The following is a 21985-nucleotide window of genomic DNA, read 5'->3' on the forward strand; positions in this document are numbered from 1 at the left end:
CCCCGTCTTGTGAGCGAGAAGCTGACTTCACGCAACAATTGCCTTCCCCCTCTTCTCAACCTAACGAGGCACTTTCACACACAAGACGTTCAGCCACGGAAGATGTATGTTCACACCCAAAGAGTGATGACCAAGGGGCCAACATACGTCGTGACCAGTATCCCCTTCCCCCCCTTCATAGCAACAACCACCACCACCACAGGACGCACACGGAACGATCACACAGAACGCGCGATCACACTGGACGCACTTTCACACAGAACGCGCGATCCCACAAAACGCACAATCCCATGAAATGCACAATCACACGAAATGCACGATCACACGAGAGCCGCCGCGGCGGCTGAGTGGTTATAGTGTTCGGCTTCTCTCCCGAAAGATGAGAATATGATCCCGGATGCGGCGGTCGCATATCGGTATAGACCAAATGGCAGAGGCCCGTGTATTGTGCAATGTGAGTGCACGAGAACCCCAGGTGATCGAAATTATCGGGAGCCCTCCACTACGGCGCCCCTCTTAGCCTGAGTCACTTCGGTACGTTAAACCACATAAAATAACGCGATCACACAAAGTGAATGATCATACGAAATGCACGATGACACAAGATGCATGACCACACAAGACAGAGGCATGATTACACAAGATACGTTCAAAGTGCCCGCTCTTTAGGACGCCTTTAGAGCATATGCTCAGTGGTCAAATCGACGAAGGGGAATTTTTCGACTTCGACATACTACGACGGCGACGGTGCTGTCCTCAATGAAACTGCCTTATGCAGCTGTGATCATAAATAGCACAAAAGGAGCAGATTGGTGGGTAATAAAACGGGAACCAGTTCAAACAAGCCGTCAACGTCAGCGCCATATTGTCTCGTCAGATGCAAACTTTTCCGTTTATTTTTTTGCCATTGTTAGGTTCGCGGTCTCTTTCAGAACTTAATGAAGTCGTTTAGGTGAGGCGGGCTAAATAGAACGAAAAAAAAAAAACGGGGAAGAGAAAGCAGCGCCTCCCGAATGCCCCAGTTATTCAGAAGTGCGCTTTTCTCGCGTAGCACATTCCGCTACGACCCGCCCGCTGTCTTCGCCCTGCATTTGTCGAGTGAGATTGCCGCTGAGAATCGGGACATCGATATACTGCCGCGCTCATATTGGAAGTTTGGTTGAACGGCGTTGTATTAATCCGAAGAAGTCTCTTCGCTCTGCACTTTAGAAAACTAAAACTAAACGAAGAAATAAAGGCACGAGCAACGGAGAGTCAGGTTGAAAGCACTCGCCTGAGATTTGCACTTCGTCTAAGTCTGCGATATTACTATTTAACTAAACCTCAAGCGAATTATACAAAATCTTCGCAGAACAAAGGCTGTCGCCCTTCTTTCAACTCACATGAAACGGCCGGAAAATTCGGGCAATTTAAAATCTGTGACGTAAAGTCCCAACTGAAAGGTCGTTTTAGTGGAATGAACTGGGCAGGAATCTTATTACTAAGAAGGCTAAAAACCGCACCTGAAAAAAAGAAAAATGCCATCAACAGGCTACTGAAACTCATGCCGAACGGCCCGTGAATAGGTTCACTTTTGATGAAGGCTATAAAGCGGGAACGCATGCACTTATCTAGAATTCCGTATTCTAGGCATAAGTATACAGCGCGGTAAGTCAGGGGCTTACGATCAAGCAAAGAAAACTATTTCACGAAGTTAAGCCTAAAATTCAAGCAGGCAACGTGGACCTGCTTTCAGGTGACGTCTCGTAGAGACCCGGGCTGTACTCGCAAATTCAAGCCTCAAACAGTTACAAATTTTCGAAGAAAAGAGGCTGCAATCGAACTTTGCACATCTCGACTACAAATCTGTTGCTCTGGCGATAAATTTGTGGCCAGATTTGCTTTTCACGTTTAAAAGAGAACAAAATATTTGCCTTCACGAGAAGACACAGTGGTTAAACTCGTTATCAGCTCAATGTACGCAGAGTCCCGGTCAAAAATCTTATAACAAAGGCTTTTCTCTTGGCCCACATTAATCAGATCATCTAGCAATAGTGTATTTATGGTTTGTAATGATTACTAATGATTGAATAGAAAGCTTAAATGACCGATTTAATAAATAAAATGATTAAATAAATAATACGGCAATTAATTTCGCTAGTTACGTTGAGTAATTCATGAAATTGGTGAATTACTAGTGATGCGACCAGAATTGAACGACCAATAAAATAATAATGAATGTAACTGTTTAATAATTAAGGAAACTAAATATCAATTCTTAATGTTTAAAACTAATGTATCAGCTATTATTTGTGATTAATGATTTAATATCAATGAATAATTACATTACTAACTAGCAGAGGAGGCAACAGAACTCGAAATGCTTTCGCATTTCCGCACGTAAGGTGACTTAAGCGCACCTTTAATTTTTTTCTTCAACGTTCTGTTCACAGCGATGAGTGAATGTCGAAGTTCTCGGAAAATGTTACAACCGTCGAAGCGATGGGCCGGATACGAAAGCCTCACAAGCGATGAAACTGCGCGATGACACCTTTCGTAGGCAACGAGTCCGGCACGAAACGTCAGAGAAGTTGCAATACACGCTTGATTTATTAGTACGGCATGCGTCACATTAGAACACCTGCTACACTCCGCCTTATTTGTTGATTTGTTCGCGCTGTGTTCTTCATGTTGCGTATACACTTTCCGCCATGCCATGCCAATAAAGGAGCGCGAAAAATGCCCATGCGCAGTTTCGTCCGCCAAAGAAAGCAAATTTTGAGTCATCCAACCACTCTTAATTGTCAGTTTAACCGGAAGTTATATTAGCTGCAGGTTACATGTACCAACTAATGGAACAGCATCGTACGATATCACCCCTCCCATCGTCGAGGCCGACAAACAAAGCAAGTCTAAAGCATACCTTCGGATCCCTCCCGTGGGCACACGCCTCTTAGGCCATTGCGTTTAGGATGTGGCGTGCAAAGTACGGCGATCACGAACTTATTCTTGGAGAAATAGTAGAACAGGCCACTTTTCTTCAATGCGCCGTGTTTCGAGGTGGTCCCAAGATTCCCACGTAAACGAAACTACTACAAAAAATCGGCCACCCACCCTATGCCGAAGATGTGATACCTATAGCGACAACTACCCCCACCCCCTTCTTCCCCTCAACCCTGCAACGCACCATACTTATTAGAGCACCTGCTAGAAAGCCCACCTGCAACTTAATACAAACCACGCAGGGCACGCCAGGGAATGTCAGCCAGGAGCCACTATGACCCTGGTGAAACGTTCCCTTCGGTGTTTCCCATAATTTCGCATGTTATCAGTATGGCACATACGGGAAATATAAGGAAGATATAGATTATGTGGGGGTACTACGGACAATGCCTACGGAAAATTCCATATTCAGACGGACTTCATATGACGTCACGCATACCATGTAGAAATCCATGTGGAACCTACACAGAAAAGACATTGAAGCCACACGGAAAACATTGAGAGCGTGCATATTTTTCCTATCATACGGACGGTCATGTTTCCTTAGATCTCGATGAGCCGGTAAAAAGCAATGTTTCAGTAGGACAGTGTGCCCACTAGTCTGGCACCTGGATGACATCCTAGTAGACCATCAACTGAATGGGCAAATTTTCGGCCACGATACGCTAAGACAGCGCCAACGCATGCACCGTTTCATTGTACGGACAGCTTTGCAACAAAGCAAATAGCCTGCGACCCTAGCTTAAAATTTTGAAAAGGGGCTACAGGCAAGTCTCGGAAAGCCCAAGGAGGCTCTGGAAGGATTCCCAGTAACCCAAGGGCGCAAGACACTGCAGGTGGAGACCCTGAATCAACAACAGCAACAACATAAAGCCGCAGAAACGCTGCAATAACGGTGGAAATATGAGTGTCCCTTCCCTTATCAGCGGCGTGATAGCTGTTGCGAAACAGCCCGCAGTGATTAGGGCAGTGCAAGAAGACTGCGATCAGATAACCGACAGGGAAGGACGTCTAAGTGTGTGACGGACATTCGGACATTCTTGCCGGAGTCGTGTCAAGGACTAGCGTACTGCAAGTGACACTATATACAGACACGAAGCGACCTCCCGGCTCAGGCTAAGATTGGCAGTGGGCAAGGGCGCTTAAGAAGACGAGTGCGGGCCGTTATCTAACGCGCCCCCACCTGGACAGCGTCACCAGACAACACGCGGGGCTTGGGGCAGTGACGCTCCCGCCTTGCACAACTTAAATTAAGCGTCGCGGGAACCGGTGAACACCGGTTCAGGAACCGCGTGACAATTGAACACGATGACGACGGTCTCCTCTACCACCTCGCACCCTCCTCCTCCCTAGAGGGGAGAGAGAAGTGCAGAGGGAAAGGAGGACGGTTGACAGGTGGCACATAAAGGCAAATTCCCCTAAGCGCCACCGAGCAGGTGGAGACTTCACAAAGATGCCGATGTCGCCGGACAGTTTTCGCCTCTATTACCCCCATAATGCTCTCGCATTAAAGAAACAATCTCAGTGGTAAAGATACGTATTAGCGATGTACACTGGGAGAACAGTACAGTGTGGCCCCAGAACTTGAGCCAACCCAGCAAATATGCACAATGACATTCCCGTGGAAAGTCTGAAGCCAAAACGAGGGCGCTCCTAACTTGGTTGTTTTTAGACTTGCATGAGGAAATTATACATCCTGGAAATCTCACAAGCAATAGTTGTTTTTTAGAATAGAAATCCTGACGATCCTGTCGACTGCGCCATTTCCGTGATGTCCGGTATCCGGACGGAAGGAACGAACAGGCTCAAACAGCAGCTTAACGTAGACTGGTTACATGTGCTAGAAAACGTTACTACAATATATTTGTGAGAGGCTGTTCCTGGGGTAAATGACGCCCTCAATTACGTCATCTCACGACGACAGTGTCTTTTACTATTAAGAAGTCTACTAAATTTAGCTGCAGAGTTCAGAATGGTTGCCACCATAATCCCATATGAGCCAGTCTGGACGAATGCTTCTCGTGCAGGCGCAAAGCAATAGCATGATACCACAATACTTTCAGGGAAACGTGAGCAGTAAAAAGCAAGAAATTTGGAACACTCCAGGAACACGTGCGCTGGTTTATTTTCATTGCCAGAAATCCAATGCCAAAATACATGCCGCTTCGCGTGCGTACAAGGAAAGCGGAAACGCCCACTTGTTTTCGTTTCCCTTTGGGTACAGCCGAAAACACCGATGTTCTGGTTCAGCCTCGCGATCTGTGCCGCTAACACCACGCACAAAGCTACGCGGGTTGCTGCGTCACGATTCCCGCGCAGCTGCAAGTTCTGAGGCCGTGCTACGAGGAAAGCGGGTACTGTGCAGAGAGCTGCTGCTGCGCATGCCATCTTGCACACGAGCGCGGCAATCTCTCCCCGGAATTTAAAAGAAACTTTTATATATCTCTCTCTATCTCTCTTTCTCTCTCTCTATCCAAGCCGTAAAATCGTTTGCACGACGGAATAGCGCTTCTGCGCGTGGCATGAAATATTGAATGCCGTCGCGGATATATTAGACGTTTTTAGCATACCGGAAACGTACTAGCGTAGACGTATACCAGTTTACCGGACCCCTCCTGTGCAGTGGCATTGTTGGGGTCAGGGGGAGACACTGCGCATGCGCAGGAGGGATACGGTAAACCAGTATATGTCTACGCTAGTACGTATCCGGTATGTTAAAAACGTCTATTGCCTACCACTTCGTACGTATATGCTTTCACAGACAGCGAACGCTAGTGGGGAATATTTCAGAAGTTGAAAAAATGTGAACACTGGTAAGACAGGTGGCGCGCAAAACGGACAACAGCTGGTCATAGTGGACACCAAGAGAAGGAAATCGTGAACAAGAAGACCGATCGGGAGGTAGATGGAGTGACGAACTTGGGCAATCAACTGGAACTACATGGCTATGGCTGATGCACAGCACACGCAAAAACAAGCCTTTGACTTTCAATCTACTCATCTCGGCTGGTGGAGGTGATCTTAACGATAAATTCGTGTCGTATATTTAGGTTGGGAGCACACCACAGGTCAGGTCAGTGCGGCTGCCCGCAGGGACTTCACAGTAACTTCGGAAGTGCGTCCTCAGGACCTCCTCCACGCTTGCGCAGTAACTCTCAGCACAAACCACTTTGGCTTAATAAACAGTCCGACCTAGCACACGAGAAAGCCGACCGAAAGCGGTGTCTTGGTACAGTACAGTCGCAACATCAAGGTCAAGGGTGATCTGCACCGAGCTTCACCATGAGCGCTCCTTGTGCTAGCCTGGCGAGTGGGTGAGCAATGCGAGACAAGCTACGGTTCGGCTCGTTCCCTTTTAAACTGTGCTGGACTGCATGCAAGGCAGGATTTTAAACCCCATATCACGCTCGGTGACCGTGGCTTAGTGCGCAACATTGGCTATCTAGGCACAACAGCTTTAGTGCTTGAACGAAATGTTCAGCAACGCCCTCATAACAGGCAGTTCATTTTAGTTCCGACGCATTCACTGCGGATAGAGGGAACATTGATGAGAATTAAACATCCGTCAGCGGAATGCAGAGTCACTGAGTTCAGCGTTCGAAACTGACAAATGTCCCGCAGGCCCTCAAAAAGCACTCAGTAACAGAGCAAAGCAATTTTCATACATCGCGAAGTTCACACTTGCCAGTTTGAAGACCAGATACAGCAGAGGTCAGCGCTATCTACATTTAATGTCACTTTTAGTAGCTCAGGTTAGGTTAGGTTAGGCTAGCAAGTTTTCACGTACCAATGCAGCCAGTATGGGTTACGAGGCACGCCTGCAGTTCTTTCACATCCACCGAAAGTTCACAACACGAGCGTTATGTATTTCGCTCGGCAAAAACGCCGAATGCTAATGCAAATCGGTGAAGTTTAAGGAACGCTGAGTGATTTGCGAAACGGAAATGAAATTACAAGTGGGGATCTTTAACGTGCACTGACATCGCACAGCACACGGGCGCCTTAGCGGTTTTCCTCCATAAAAACGCAGCGGCGGCAGTGCACGTTAAAGATCCCCAGGTGGTCGAAATTATTCCGGAGCCCTCCACTACGGCACCTAATTCTTCCTTTCTTCTTTCGCTCCCTCTCTTATCCCTTCCCTAACGGCACGGTTCAGGTGTCCAACGATATATGAGACAGATACTGCGCCATTTCCTTTCCCCCAAAAACCAATTATTATTAAGTGGACAATAAAACGTCAAATGAAACGCCGAACTAAACGCAGAAAACGAGATGCGCGGCGAACGCCGCAGCGTGGATCGAGTCTGCGAAACTGGCATTCAGCATTTGAAGGCCATTATCGCTAAGCAACGGCTACAGCTGCTGGCGCTAGCTCAAAGAGCACGCATTTTATTTAATACTCTTATTCTAGTTTCGTACACGCAAGCAGCTGGCCTGAATATATTCTCAACTGAGGTTCGACACTGCGTGACGTATGCTTTTCTACGCTGAGCATTTCCAAAGTTTCGACTGCCTTCCCGTCGACAAAATGCTTGGCAATCGTCTTTAGAAAAGAACGTAGCTTTAAAGCTTCTCTTTCCATATGTAAGAAAGAAGGCGGAAGAGGGGAACATATAAGACGAGAAGAGAAGGTCTTTACAGAGGACGGGAATATGTATAGACTCCAGATTGGTTAACAAGATTTGAAAAAGAGCACCAGCGATTACAGCACGACCAAGCTTACCATTCTCTCGACGTCGACATTAGATGGCGGGGAGAACCGCACATTGCACACCCCAACTACATATACATGGTTTTGCTTGATGGATAGTTTCCGGCGCGTACACCCTCACTGTCACTCTCCATTTCCCTCTCCCGAACAGCTGCCGACTCCCTACTGCTTTCCCTGAAATGGCGTCGTATCAGCCGACCTGCAACGTGTCAGCTCGTGGGGTTTCAGTCATGAAAAGTAGCGCCGTAGTCAGTATATCGAGTTATCTCAGCGGCATTATATGAGATTAAAGTGTTAAGTCGGAGATGACATGGTAGACACTGTTGCCATTAAAAAACATTTAAGAAAGCAATGCAGCAAGCCGAGCGATGTCTCCCGCATGGTGACATTAGAACGTAAAGCGCGATCGAATGTTCGAAAAAAAAAGGGATAAGAGTTTAACGTAGTTAAAGCGAGTCGACGTGCGAATGCAGGTGTTCATTTTTCAACTGAAGGAGACACTCGAGCTCCGCTTTAAGGGTACGACACGATAGCTTTAGCGGGTTAATGCCTACATCTGCAGAATTTACCATTCTTTACTTAACATTCAGAGATCGCGGCGAGTCCTCATACCACTACCAGTTTCGCAGCGGTTAAGCGACTGTCTGTCTGTTGTTGCCAGGAAGAAAGAAAGGGAAATTTCACAGGCCTGCCCACTGGCTCAAGCCGGGCCACAATCGCTACCACGTGCAGATAGTAGGAGAGTTGAAAGATGGGATAGAAAGACAGGATAGTACAGACAAGGCCGATCCCGGAGGCAGTGCAATACCGGGCCAACCGGTGGCGGGAGTGAAGCATCCTTCAAACTCTCCGCCACATTTCCAAAAATAAGTCCAATTGGACCCGTAACAGATACTTTACGCCACTGCCCCGGCAGGTGTGGCTGCTTCTGTCACAGCCACCGGTAGAGATTGTGTGGAAAGTGTTGCTCTTCCCGAGAAACCTGTCGCGACCAATCATTAATTTAACCGCCGCCTGCCACCTGCCTCCCATTGGCCATACAGCAGGCACGACGCTCCGCCGAACTTACCCGAGCTTCCTCCCATTGGCTGCTGCTTTCTCGACTCTGGTTCGAACTAACTCGACCTCAACCGAGTAACTGGCCTTGGTTCGGAGCACGGGACAAGACAAGATTCCTTCTCGACGTTGGTACAATTGGAGAGGTGCTCGCGCTCTAAAATTTCAACATAATCTTCCCACGCACGGATCATTCCTTGCTGGAGACATCCGCAGTCTGTGCCCAATGAATGGCTCAGCTTTACTTCATGATGAAGCTCCGCGCTATGATCATGTAATTCCTGTCGTTTAGGGAACGTGCACACTATAGACAGGTGTTCATTGTCAAATTATTTCGATTGGCGTCCTTGTTCATTACAACCTTTTCTTTTCTTTCTGAAATGAGAGGAGAAATTGTGCGCCCATGCACCAAACCGGCTTGACTGGTAACTAGCTGGAAACCCTCAATGTGGGCTTTTTTATTGGCTGCTTCTGCTGAATATTTTACACAGAGAAATGAAAATACCAGGGCAAAGAAAAAAGGAAAACAAAAGTAATTATGGTGGAAGCATATTGAAAAAGGGAGGGATGGTAAGTTTATGTTTTAGAGGGGGTTAACGTCCCAAAGCGACTCAGGCTATGAGGGACACGGTAGTGAAGGACTCCAGAAATTTCGACCACCTGGGGTTCTTTGACGTTCACTGGCGTCGCACAGTACACGGGCGTCCAGAATTTCACCTCCATCGACCGCCGCGGCCGAGATCGAACCCGCGTCTTTCGGGTCAGCAGCCGAGCGCCATAACCACTGAGCCACCGCGGCGGCTTGAGAGAGAGATGGTAAAGTATCGGTCTGTGAATTATGTGATGTTGTAAAGTACGTGTCGTAAATATATGCATGATAAATTCAAAGTCAGCAATCTCATTTAATATTATCGTCAAGCATCCCGTAGTTTGCATATATCTCCAACGCCATTATTCATTCATTCATTCATTCATTCATTCATTCATTCATTCATTCATTCATTCATTCATTCATGAATTTCTTCCTTCGTTCGTGCATGAGCTTGTGCGTGAGTTCGTGCATTCTTTAATTATTTCATTTATTCGTTTGTTCATTCATTCATTCATTGCATGGTATGAGGCGCGCCGAGAATGAAAATGATAATAAATCCGTCACGTGACTGCTTGACAGATGCTTGGTCCACCATCTGTTGCCCTAATAAAGACGCTTTTTACATGAGTGCTCATTTCACAGGTAGACAGTGGAAGTGTATCAGGTTTAGAAATAAAATATTTGCTGTTCTTTTACGTGCTCTGAATTACGAATGCGACAGAGTCTCGAACCACTGTCTGCTGTAAAGCACACACAGTCCATAAGTGTATTCATGGCTGAAAAGCCTATTCCCAGAGCACGTCGCTACTTCCCAGAAAAAGTATTGCGGTCGTCTGCGTGTCGAATGAATTCAATTGAAGCGTCAAATGGCGGAATCGTTAAAGGTGCAGCAGCACAACAGCTGTGACGAATGAATAAAAACCCAGGGGCAGCGGCCTCGGCGTAACCGTATACTGACGGAAACAGTACCCAAACCAGGTTTATATCGCCTTTACATCTCAATGCGTTGACACTGCACATGCACAGGAAGAGCGAAGCCCTCGAATCCATTGGTCGTGAAGGATGTAATAAATATATACTCGCTGAACACAGTTCAACTCGCTTATATTTTTAATTTCTTCTTCATGCGAGTACACAGTTTCACTGCCTTGACAAGAGTCCATTAGAGGAAGCGAGAAGCTGAAACTGCAGTGACAAGGAACGACCTGTAACCGCGGCGTTTTCCGCATAGAGGGAGTTCATTCGCTTAATATTTTATAGCAATCCGATGAATAAGAGGAGCACAAAAGGAGCTCGATAATACCCCTAGAACAGACCTGCTCGGTGGCTTGAACCACGGCATGAACAATTTTCTGCCTACGCGTTGCACATGATTCTAGCGCTCCTGATTCGTCAGCGCACGTTTACCACTTAATTAATTTTTAGGTTAAAATTACAAAAAAAAATCATGGACACCGGCGTGTTACTGTTGTCACATCGTGTCAGTGCCATTACCACTAAGCTAGGGGTAGGCAACTCCAGTTAGTTTCGGTTTCAACTACTTCAGCACACCTCGTGACTGAGGAAGGCATGATGTTAAAAACTAAACTAATTCTTCAGATGCACACAGCGCGGCAGATTGCTGCCGTGGGCGAATTGTCTGGGGCACAGTGAAACGATGCGGCACTGTTTTCGCTGGCGGTGGTTCGAATCCTGTTCGTAGTTGTAGTTTTTGTCTGCGTAACAAAGTTTCCATGACAATGATACGACGCTCCGGTTGGGTTTCCTCCGGCCCCTATGGTAGAAACTGCCGCAGATGTCTGTATTGTGTGGACAATGGTACATATGGAGGCTTGCTACCCCTGACAAAACTACAGGAAGCAAGAGAAATAGGAAGCCTAGATTACGGGATCATGGGGAGAACCTCATTAAAATGTGCATATGAACAATGGATGCACACAGTTTCTTCGACAAAGATTCAGTTTTGCCGTCCGCATCGATGACGAAAATCCACGCTCCAGTAAAGTTCAGGCTGAACAGCGTGAACAGTAGACGGTCCGAGTGCACTTACTCTGATCGCATAGCTATAGATACTGCCGCTCAGCGACCACTACGTCAGTTAAACGAGTGTTATAAGTCGCTTCACGCAGTACCGGCAGTTTGGGAACGTCCTCGATATTTTGAACTCGCGTCACCGATGGCCGAATTCCTAGCACAAACCATGCGTAAAGCGTGGCAGACTGTAACTTCCATGGGACAACCACGATCGTCGCCAAGTTTGTCCAATTTTAACAGGAAGAAAAGAATCAAAGCCTGCTCTATGCTGCGCACAATCATGTACATGTGCAGATTCTGTGTACCCTTTTCGCGCTTCCCTCACCCAGTTCATGGCAGGAACGAAAGCGCTAAGTATAGAGCAAAGGGAACAGCCTTAAGCGAAACAGAATCGAATCGGACGACATGCCGCCAACCTGACGAAACCAGAGGAGGACCCCGATGGAGGGAATGAGAGTTAAGTGGACGAGTCAGCTCAGCTGGAGGGGAGACACATGGCGCATCAAAGCCGGCAGGAGAAAGACAGCTGGAGCGCCTGGCAACGCGGTCATAGTGTCTACACAATGGCTGCATTAGCATACGCGTCGACCTTGATGCGCAATCAGGTTGCGACAGCTGGTCTATTCCGGGAGGGGCCATAGCTAAGAGGGAAGTCCCGCTCCTTGGATTCCGGGCGGCATTCGCCGAAGGTAAAGCGGCGGACGGTTGGCCGTCCAAAGAGAATCAGCCATTTCTAAACCGGGAAGACGTGTCGCTCGGGGCCTGAGCCAACTGTCCTTCCCTCAACTCTCTCCGCTGCATCTTCTGCTTTAGTCTGTCCGTCCACGCCTGTATGTCAGAGTTCTTTCCCAATGGCCGCTACTTGTCACGGTGCATGTTAGCTCAGCGGCTCGAAGGCGTTGTCGAAGACTGTGTGCTACACCCTTTCTCTCTCTCTGTCTCTCTCTCTCAAGGCCTGCTGCAACATCGTCTCCTGTAGGAGACACGGAGCCAAGGACGGGCCTTGTTGCGATCTGGGTCGGGCTTCCTCTTCTTGTTAGACAGGAGCCGCGGTACGGCCACGCTGAATTGATGGGACGTGATTGAGCGGCGCGATGTACGGAAGAGCAGAGAATCACCGCAAGCGATGATGCGTCGACGGGATGCTGCGAGGCCTCCCCCCACCTCCTCCTCGTTCGTGGAAAAATCCTCGACTCTAGCGACCGCTAGGGACAAAAAAAAGTTACCTCGCAAACGTGTCAGCGCAAGTGAAATTGGAATCGAACTTTCAAAAGACCGAAAGAGCCGCAGAATAATTTTTCAACGACCTTGAGTTCGATCTAACGAGTGAAGCCGATGGATATCCGTGAAGTGGTTGGTAGCATAACAGTATGTTTCTGCCTTTCTCCGTCTTGTTCATAACGATAACATTTTAAGTGAGAAATATTTACGAGGCCTATTTGCGGGCACTTTTGGTATTCCTTCATAAGATATCATTTGGGCACTGTTGCCAGCCTCAGTGTCCTTGCCTTTCTCTCTATAAGGAACCTGCTCAGTCCAGAGGCATAAATTTTGCTTTTTTTTTTCAACTTGTGCCATCGTTCTTCGAGCATGTAAAGTGCAGTCCGGAGGCATACGCGCACGACAATATTGTTTAATCAAAAGTGAAAGATGAGTAAGAGGAAGGCGGGAAGCGGGAGGAAAACCGGTCAGTGGGAATATGGCTGGCATCTCGAGTAAAACTGAGTTTTGGTCAGCCGCGGTACACGTGAACAGTTCTACAGCGACACCTGTTAAAGGCCCATATACCTGCTATTAGCGCCGTACTAGTAAGTCGGCGTAGTCGTAGGGCGGTAACCACGCAGAAAGGGGCTACCATGAAAGGAGGAGCGTAAGGCAAGACCGAAGGAATGCGCAACCGTAGGGTGCTCGCCAGGGGAAGAACACGGAGGAATATGGCACGCCCCGTCTAGGACGGCTGCTACGAAACACGCCAGCGTCAGCGGCACCGCGCGCCCAGGGCGGCAGGTTTCATTCATTCATTCATTCATTCATTCATTCATTCATTCATTCATTCATTCATTCATTCATTCATTCATTCATTCATTCATTCATTCATTCATATTTTATTCATACACTGGAGTGTACAGGAGGCCAAGGTAAAAGCCGTTCTACGACGGCTTGAGGGGTCCCTGGCCCCCAAATACAGTGGCAGCGGAAAGCATAAACACATCAAGAAGAAAAGATTACAGCCTTATACTACTTGTATGTGAGCATGCGCAAACATAGAAAGATTATACAGAGAGATTATATACACAGAGATTATGCAGATTGATACAGATTATACAGAGAGGATCTATGAAATATATACATGTATGGACAAAAAACAATAGAAACATCCATGATGACAATCAGTTTGTAAATAGCTGTTTTAAACTCAGACAGGGTTAATTTCACAAGATCAGTGCCTTGTCTATTGTAATCATTTAGAAGCCTCGGTAAAGTATTCTGGAGCATTTGTGTACCATAATTGGTGCGGCATTTTGTGATTTTCCAGTATTCTGTGTTTCTTGTGTGATAAGGCAGATCATTTTTCGTCAATCCTGCGACGTCCAAAAGGAGAGATATCGAGTCTTTTGCGCTAAAATAGAACACGCGAGACAGTATTTAACCGTATAAGTCATGTGCTCGGCGCACGTTGAACTGTTTAAAGAGAGGGGAAGACGTCTCTGTATATTTTAGATTTGCAACTATGCGTAAGATTCTTTTTTGTAGTTTTAAAAGCTTGTTTAAATTTATAGTGGAGCGCTGGTCAAAGAGCTGACATATGCGGAAAACTCAAAAGAGTACTTCATATCTATATGTATGCATATCGGTCTCAAATTCTTTACCTCAGTTTATTGCGAAATGAAAATGCTTTAACAGCTAGCTGTCACTGAATCTCGTGTTGCACAGTGGTAACCTTTTATCCTATGGCCTCGACGCGTGATACAAAGATAACTGCATCGCCCTTGCGTCAACCCTTTCAGGCGGTGCTCACCACTTCTGCGGCTGACACCTTTCAAATGGTTTGGTCGTGCCAATCAAATCCATCTGTCCCCCTCCCCCGCCCACCAGAGAGGACTGGGAGGCGATCCTGCTCGGCTGTCAGGACCTCAAGACCCAAAGGCGTTAGTTCAACGGATGCGGGCGCCGTTGTTTGCCAATGGGCCCCCGGATTAGGGGCTCCACCTAGTATTGTGAGGGGAAGGGGCCAATAGAGTCCCCACCCAATCACCTCTTTGTAACCTGTTAATAAGTGTTTTTCGCCACCACCAGTTTAAGAAAAGAATTCTTTCCATTAACAGTCTATGCCGACATCAAAGAAGCCGGTTACTTAGTCTTGCAAAGAGAAACGTGATTCGCTAATTTTCTACGGGCATGTACAAATGCGCCAAATTGAAAACCGAACTCGCATGTGTCGTACCTTCCTACCCCGCAGCGCGATAGTCCTTTCCAACCGATTTATCAATTAATACATACTTCGATAGTTCCTTCACCCAACAATGAATCACGCTAGTTGCATCCTGCAGCAGAAAGCAGAGGGTTAAAATATTTTGGTTTTTACATAAGCACTGTTCGCGTTTCATTCGAGCCTGATTGTACAAAATTTTATGCAAACCGTCGCTATTGTTGAAACTATAGCTTCAAAACATCAGTATTCCAGGGCGTGCCAAAAATTTGGTTGTTTGCTTTTTTTTTTCTAAGACGCACGTGGCTCTGGAAACCCGGAATTAGATATCATGTCGAAATCCATCTCGATGATTTCGTCTAAGGCATGCTGAAAAACTCATCGCTTAGAAAAATATTATTTGTTATGTTTGGTAGGTAACAGAGGACATCAAAAATGTTTTGCAAAGAACGCTAAATTCATCTGAAAGATCACTGCCAGGCAGAGCGCACTCTAATAGCATATTCCAATCGGTGATCCGAAACCCCTCTCCGAATCAGCGAAGGAGAGAGATGCCTAGGGACCACACCGTCGCCGTTCAATCAAAATGCAGGCTCCGAATCCAAACCGCCGATTGAAACACGCTCTTCGGTTTCTCGGAGCAAGCAAACCTTCTCCTGATTGCCTATTGGAATACAACGTAAGAAAAAAGCTGCTAGTGTCTGTTTAAGACGTCTTAACTGATTAAATGGCAGGGTTATACAGCGTCTTGCCAGAACATTCTCCCATCTTGTACTTCTCACTAGAAGCAAGAGAAGAAAATGTTTTCCATTCCAGAAAACCGATGAAGATAATTTTCTGCAACAAACATCGCTTTATTTTTGTCTGCCACCCAGTCGTCTAACAAGTGACCAGAGACTATGTGTTCTGCAAAAAGTGACGCCAGAAGGCACATACTCATTGCCCAGGAAGTAAACGCATCAGTGCATCTCTACTTTTAATATTCAAGATATGTTGACTATTTTTTATGTCGCAAGGGCAGATTAATCAGAAAACGCAGCGGTACGAGCTATTTGTCTTACACAAGGTGTGGTCGGAGAACAATTTCCCGAACACTTTCTTCCCCGAGAAGTCGATCATCAGGCCAGGTCAAGGCTTCATGCATTGTGTAACCAAGGTTGTACCCGGCGACACTGGGGATCGAACCCCGCACCTACCGCATACGAGGCGGACTCTCAGTAGCCAAGGTAAGGTCACTTGATCCTGGACTAGAGACGACATTAATTTTACTGCTAACGCAATTTCCTAGCACAGCGATAACTGCAAAAACCACGACGATGCCGTAATATCCATAAAATCTGCATATTACACCTAACGTTACAAAAACGCCCACCCATAATGCAAATCCGCTACGCTACACATCCCCTCTCCAACAATCCGCGCAGTAACTGAACACCAGACGTTCCCCAATCGTTCCTCATCCTCCAAACCACTACGGATAAAGGGAAGACGTCGGGAAGGCCACACACGAGGAACGGATTGAGGGGGGGGGGGGGGGGGGGCGCAAGGAGGAGGGGGGGGGGGGTGAATCGGGTACAGTAGCCAAAGATGCTGCAGTCACACAGGCACCGCGGCTCAGCCAAAAACAAGGAGCCACGCGCTTGCCCGAAGACCTCGTCGCCCGCTGCCACGGTATGCAGGCTCCCACCGGCGAACGCTCAAGGGAGCCGCTGTGGAGGAGAGACGACCGCGAGACAGACGGAGAACAGCAAGTTCAACGTCCTCGCTAGTTTGCTGTCCCTCCAACGCGCCGACCGGGGGAAGTTCCGAAAAAAAAAAAAGAGGACGCGTGGCGTCGTCGTCCCGTCACCTATGGCTATAAATACGGCACTCCCGGTTTGTCTAGATGCTCGCGAGGCATGTGAAAGCGCGTGGTGTCGGCGGCACGCGCGTGTCGGAGGATGGAGACGACTGAGTTTTCGCCGCCAACGCAAGGAGGAGAGGCAAGATGCGTCTACGTGAACGGCTCGCTCGTCCAGGGCGCCTGTGGCAGCTAGGTTGTACTGCTGGCATCGCACTTGGCGGATGCTAATGTTTAGCGGGGCAAGACAACTTCACGAGCGCGAATGTTTCACGTACGAAAGAAGCAGCGGCGTCTGCGACGAGCTACGGGAGATGAGGTGGGCCACCGTGTGAAGTCTCGACTCGTCGGTTGGTCCTGGATTTCCAGAAGAGGCACGCGACTGTATACTCAAAACACACGCTGGCCGAGTACACCCTCCTGATTTGTCAATGGGCCTACCCGCGTGTATTGTGGCGGGGCACGCTTCCAACCCCGACAGGCTGGGGCCCACCCCGCTTGCAAATAGGCGCTGTACCGTCTTACGTGTAAAATAAACTAAAGAAACTACATTTTTACCGTGTCTTCGAGGCGAAGCCGCAAATTTTGAGAAGTGGACATTCTGTTTAGTGGCAACAAAGAGTGCTAACGTGACGGGCGGACTGCAGGTGCGTGTCATGCCAGGGTTAGACTAACAATCCTCAGTACCGCGGCTTTTTAGCGGTCGGTATGCAAAACCACTCGCCAGGCAAATCTTGGTGATCGCTTGCTTATTTAAGAGCACATCCAAGTAACGGGTCACGAAGTAATCATCTAGAGCCCTGGCTGTCGCCGCTGATATTTTTCGGGGTACGACATAGATCCGGTTAGCTTTTCATCTTAGAAATATCCAACTCATCAGTTAAGTGCGAAGTAATGCGGTCATGAATTTATTGCGAGAAAAGTTATTTCTTGCATGCACATTTGTCGTTTAAACCGGAGATCCGCTACTAACTAGGAATGGGAAAGTGCCGAGCGAAATGAGCATCTGTGCTGGAACACCTAGCATCCCAGCAGCCGTCACTTGCACGCCTAGGGTTTCTCTTTTTCCGATCGAGACTAAATTAAAAACACTTCCATGTGTCGTGCACTATCAGTGCGCGTTAAAGAGTGCCAGGCGCTCTAAATTAAACCGGGAGTGCTGTGCTAGAGCGTCTCACCCATCTCAAGGGGCTTCGTTGGGACGTTAAACCCTACATACCACCAGCAGCACAGCCCAAGAACGTCTTTTGCACTACGCCTCCATCGAAACGCGGTCGCTATAGATACCTCTGGGCGACTTTTGCGCCTCTGTCGTAGAAGCTGAGAGCTCCAGCCACTATCTACCCGACCTAGGGGCTTTGTTCACAGCCCCTTACGAGCTGGGTCGAGTACGCTGGTGTTACCGCAATCTCAATTTTCAAGCAGAGCCACCGGTGGAGCTTTTGAGCCCAGGCTGCTCTTCCCGAGCAGTGTGAGAAGGAACAACTCTTGCAAGCCTCATTCTTAACGTGTTAGCGCTAAAGGCTCTCTTCACCGGAAAATCCGCTGTCGGCGCTGCCGGCGTCGGCGTTGTGAGGGAAAAATCACGAGCATGACGCTGGCAGGAGGTCCCCAAGTAGCAACTTAGGAGGCAGGTGGGCCACCTAGGTCACGTGACCTTGCGGCGTCATCACAACCTGCCCACTGAATAGAGAGCAAACTTAAAGCTTGGTGTCACTCGGGAAAAGCATACTGGGTCCCACAAGGCCCACCGCTGGGAGCACCTGCCATCGCAGGGCAGTGGCGCATCGCTTAACCGCTGCACCGCTGAGCCAAGAGGGATATGAGCACTCCTAGGGATCTATGAATGAAAAGTAGAGAATGACCTTATGCATACAAGAAAATTAACCCCCATTACGCTATCACGTCACACCCTCAAGAGAGAGCTTAAGTGTCCACTATATATTTTTTGCTAGTCCGATCCAGGAAGGTGGAAAGTGCTCGAGTGACTCCTGTACACCGCTGATTGAGTAGACCAAATTGACCTGGAACAGGCTAGAGCAGAGAGCACCTATTTGCCAGTTCGGGCCTACGAAGTGGGTCGCTTGTGCAGGCCTCTTAAAGTTGGGTGATGCGGGTAGCTCAAGCTCATTTAGTAAATCTCTCCTAGAAAGGACTGGTAAGTTTTCAAACATCATAAGACGGCTCACGGCTTTCCAGCTACCCCCCCCCCCCCCCCACCCCCCGTAAGACCGTGAGCCGACTTTCATGTGCTGCTCTGCAGAGACAATGGGCTACCAGGTATGGCGGTGCTAACGTCTAGAACAGGCGGAGGACGTTTTCTCACGCTCGTGGCTTCCACCGCACAACCAGATAAGGCTGTTTACGCACTTGCGCTATGCGCGCCCCAAGTCGCACGCTCTCGCGTGGTTGAAAGCCGTGCGAAAAACAGCCGAATCGCACACATGAAGATGAGAATGCTTGCTGCTCGTTTTTTCTTTTTTTTCTCGGGCATCATTTCCGTGCGAAGTAATGCAGTTGGTGAGAAAAAGCATGGTGGCAGGTTCGCTCTCCTTTCTACCACGCGATGCTCTCTTTTCATTGGCTTTGTTTTTGTTTTTTTCTGTCTCGTAGTGACATCTCCTTACATCATCGCTTCCTTTCCCACGCTTGGAAGGCATACGGGCGTACGGGCCTTTCATTCCTGCGCTTTGTCGCTGACGCGATGTATACGAGTTTATTTCCATCTAACCCTTTGGGTCATGGCGTCTACAATTATGCACGAGACTTTTCAAACATTTTTTTCGAACAGTCTGGAGCTGTTTTAAATAAGTCTGATGCTGGAAAGATTTCAAATTCCTGCAGGAAAGAGTTCAGACCCCCCTAGGAACAGTTCAGACCCCCGCTGAAAAGAGTTCAGACCCCCGCTGGAAAGAGTTCAGGCCCCCGCTCGAAAGAGTTCAGACCTCCGCTGGAAAGAGTTCAGACCCCCGTGGAAAGAGCTCAGACCACCGCTGGAAAGAGTTCAGACCACCGCTGGAACGAGTTCAGACCACCGCTGGAAAGAGTTCAGACCCCCGCTGGAAAGAGTTCAGACCCCCGCTGGGAAGAGTTCGTTTCCTTGGTGGACAGAATGGTAGGGTCATTTCGTGCCTAGAAAGAAAGACGGCTTTTCTTAAACAAGATGGACGTCGCGAAGTCCTATGGTGTGCCTTGGAAGTGCAGTGTCTGGTGCTAGTAACTTTTTCTTCCCTCACGCCGTGGAATGTACGTGTTACCTAAAGGTGCACTAAAGAGGATTCTGAGCTCGGCTTTTTACCGCGGAAACTCGATCTGCGTGCTCCGAGCGTTGTTAGAAACTTCGAATTATTGTCCCGTGCGGCCGATTTTCCTATTAAATCAAATTAAACACCCCGCCTCCAGCCTTCCTTTTTTAACTCACCTCCGAAAAGAGGAGTCCGCCAACGCGTGAAGTACCTTTCAGCCAGCCGCGTGGTGGCTTGTCACTCTGCCGGCGGCAGAGTGATACTTAGCGATCGGCGAAAGCAAAGAGTCTACGCGTATTTTTATTCCCGTGGACCTAATTTAGAGCTATATAGTAGGCGACTGAAACTATTTATGCACGGAAACAAAAAAAAAACTAAATAAAACGAAAGAAAAGCCACCACGCGACTGGCTGAAAGGAACTCCACGCGTTGTCTGACAGCTTTTTTCGGAGGTGAGTTGAACAAAAAACAAAAGTCGGTAGCCAGGACGTTTAATTCTATAATTCGATTAATTAGGAAAAATTGGCCGTACAGGACAATAACTTGCAGTTTCTAAGAATGCTCGGAGAGTGTAGATCGAGTTCCCGTGGTAAAAAGACGATGTCAGGTTCCTCTTAAGAACACCTTTAAAACACTGTAGCTGATTTTTCATTCCGGAAGCGGCTTAGGGTGATAAACAAAATAATTAGACATAATTGTGTTTTAGTTAGAACAGAGCTGAAATTTTTCAAGCTTAAAAATGTTTGCATTGCGTGAATTCTTAAGGTATTTTAGCCGTTCATGTTATTTCTTTTAGGGTGGTTGGTAAATATACGCACACATTTTCAGATTTTTTCTGATAGTAGAACATAATGGTGCCTGAAAGGGTTACCTATGAACAACTGCTGTTAGTTTTGCACTTAACATCTCACGCGGGGCCATTGCATTAAATTGGCTTCACTGCACCGGCAAGACTGCACCTATAACGCTGTCACCATATTTACAGAATAGTTCTCGTTTGGTTTGGTCAATGGGATTTAATGTCCCAAAGAACACAGGCTACGAGGAATGCAGTACAGTGGACGGCTCAGGAAATTTCGACCACCTTCGATTCTTTAATGTGAACTGACATCGCACAGTACACGGACCTCTAGCATTTCGCCTCCATCAAAATGCGACCGACGCGGCCGGAATCGAATCCGCGTCTTTCGGGTCAACAGCCGAGCACCATAACAACTGAGCCACAGCGTAGGTTACAGTATAGTTCTGATGCTTCTTTGGCGCCTTCCATGCTTTGTTGTTTTCGTATACTTGTAGTCTCGAGAGTACACCTGTCGTGTAATCTTGGCAATATCTCATCTCGTCTATTTCAGCCATTATAAGCTCCTCCTAACACTCAGGATACTGCTATGTGTTTGTCGTAATAGCAGTGACGAAAACGATATATTTGACGTGAATCATGGAATCGTGTAAATACTTTCATGGTTTAATTACTGCTACCGTTCACTTTGGCGGCTTAACTTTTCTGAGGAGCGCCCATGAACAGCGACGGTGGCAAAAGGGTCAGCAGGAAAACAAAGACACCCGCGCACCCTCCTGTGTTAAAAAAAAGAAAGGCGGAGGGGAGGGAGGATAAGTTACACATAAATTACAACTCTTCCGGCATATGATACGAACTTTGTTTTGCCCACTTGCTACCTAATGGCTCGACTATACGATTCTGGGTGCTCCGCAACATTTGGGGGAACTGTTCGAATAATCACGGTGTATGCTCCAAGTGACCTACAGGATATATGATTACGAGCATACATAAAGAGAGCTATCGATGGGTAATGCGAATTTTCTTCTGGCCTTGGCTGATGTCAGCATCCACCACCTAGAACCCTTTTCCCACGTTTTACGGAGAGGTATTCAGGGAGAAAAAAAGACTGCTTTGATTTAATGTTATTTCCAGTATATACCAATAAGACCTCGATATTCTAGTTTTCATAGAGCGCCGCGAGCCTACTTCACTATACCACAACGTGACCATGTCCCGTATTTTTGACTTAGCATGCAAATAATTCTTTTTGTGCGGCGTATCTAATTAAGAAGGAACGCTTGATGGTAGGCAACA

The 21985-nt window shown here is 47.6% G+C and overlaps 1 protein-coding gene across 2 annotated transcripts in view; it reads right to left on the reverse strand.

Moving 5' to 3' along the window:
• Window positions 1-21985, reverse strand: part of LOC144121054 (cationic amino acid transporter 4-like) — a 96693-nt gene that overhangs the window by 37247 nt on the left and 37461 nt on the right. The gene's annotated exons all lie outside the window — the stretch shown is intronic.

The sequence above is a fragment of the Amblyomma americanum genome, chromosome 2 (genome assembly GCF_052857255.1).
Source record: "Amblyomma americanum isolate KBUSLIRL-KWMA chromosome 2, ASM5285725v1, whole genome shotgun sequence".
Taxonomy (NCBI): domain Eukaryota; kingdom Metazoa; phylum Arthropoda; class Arachnida; order Ixodida; family Ixodidae; genus Amblyomma; species Amblyomma americanum.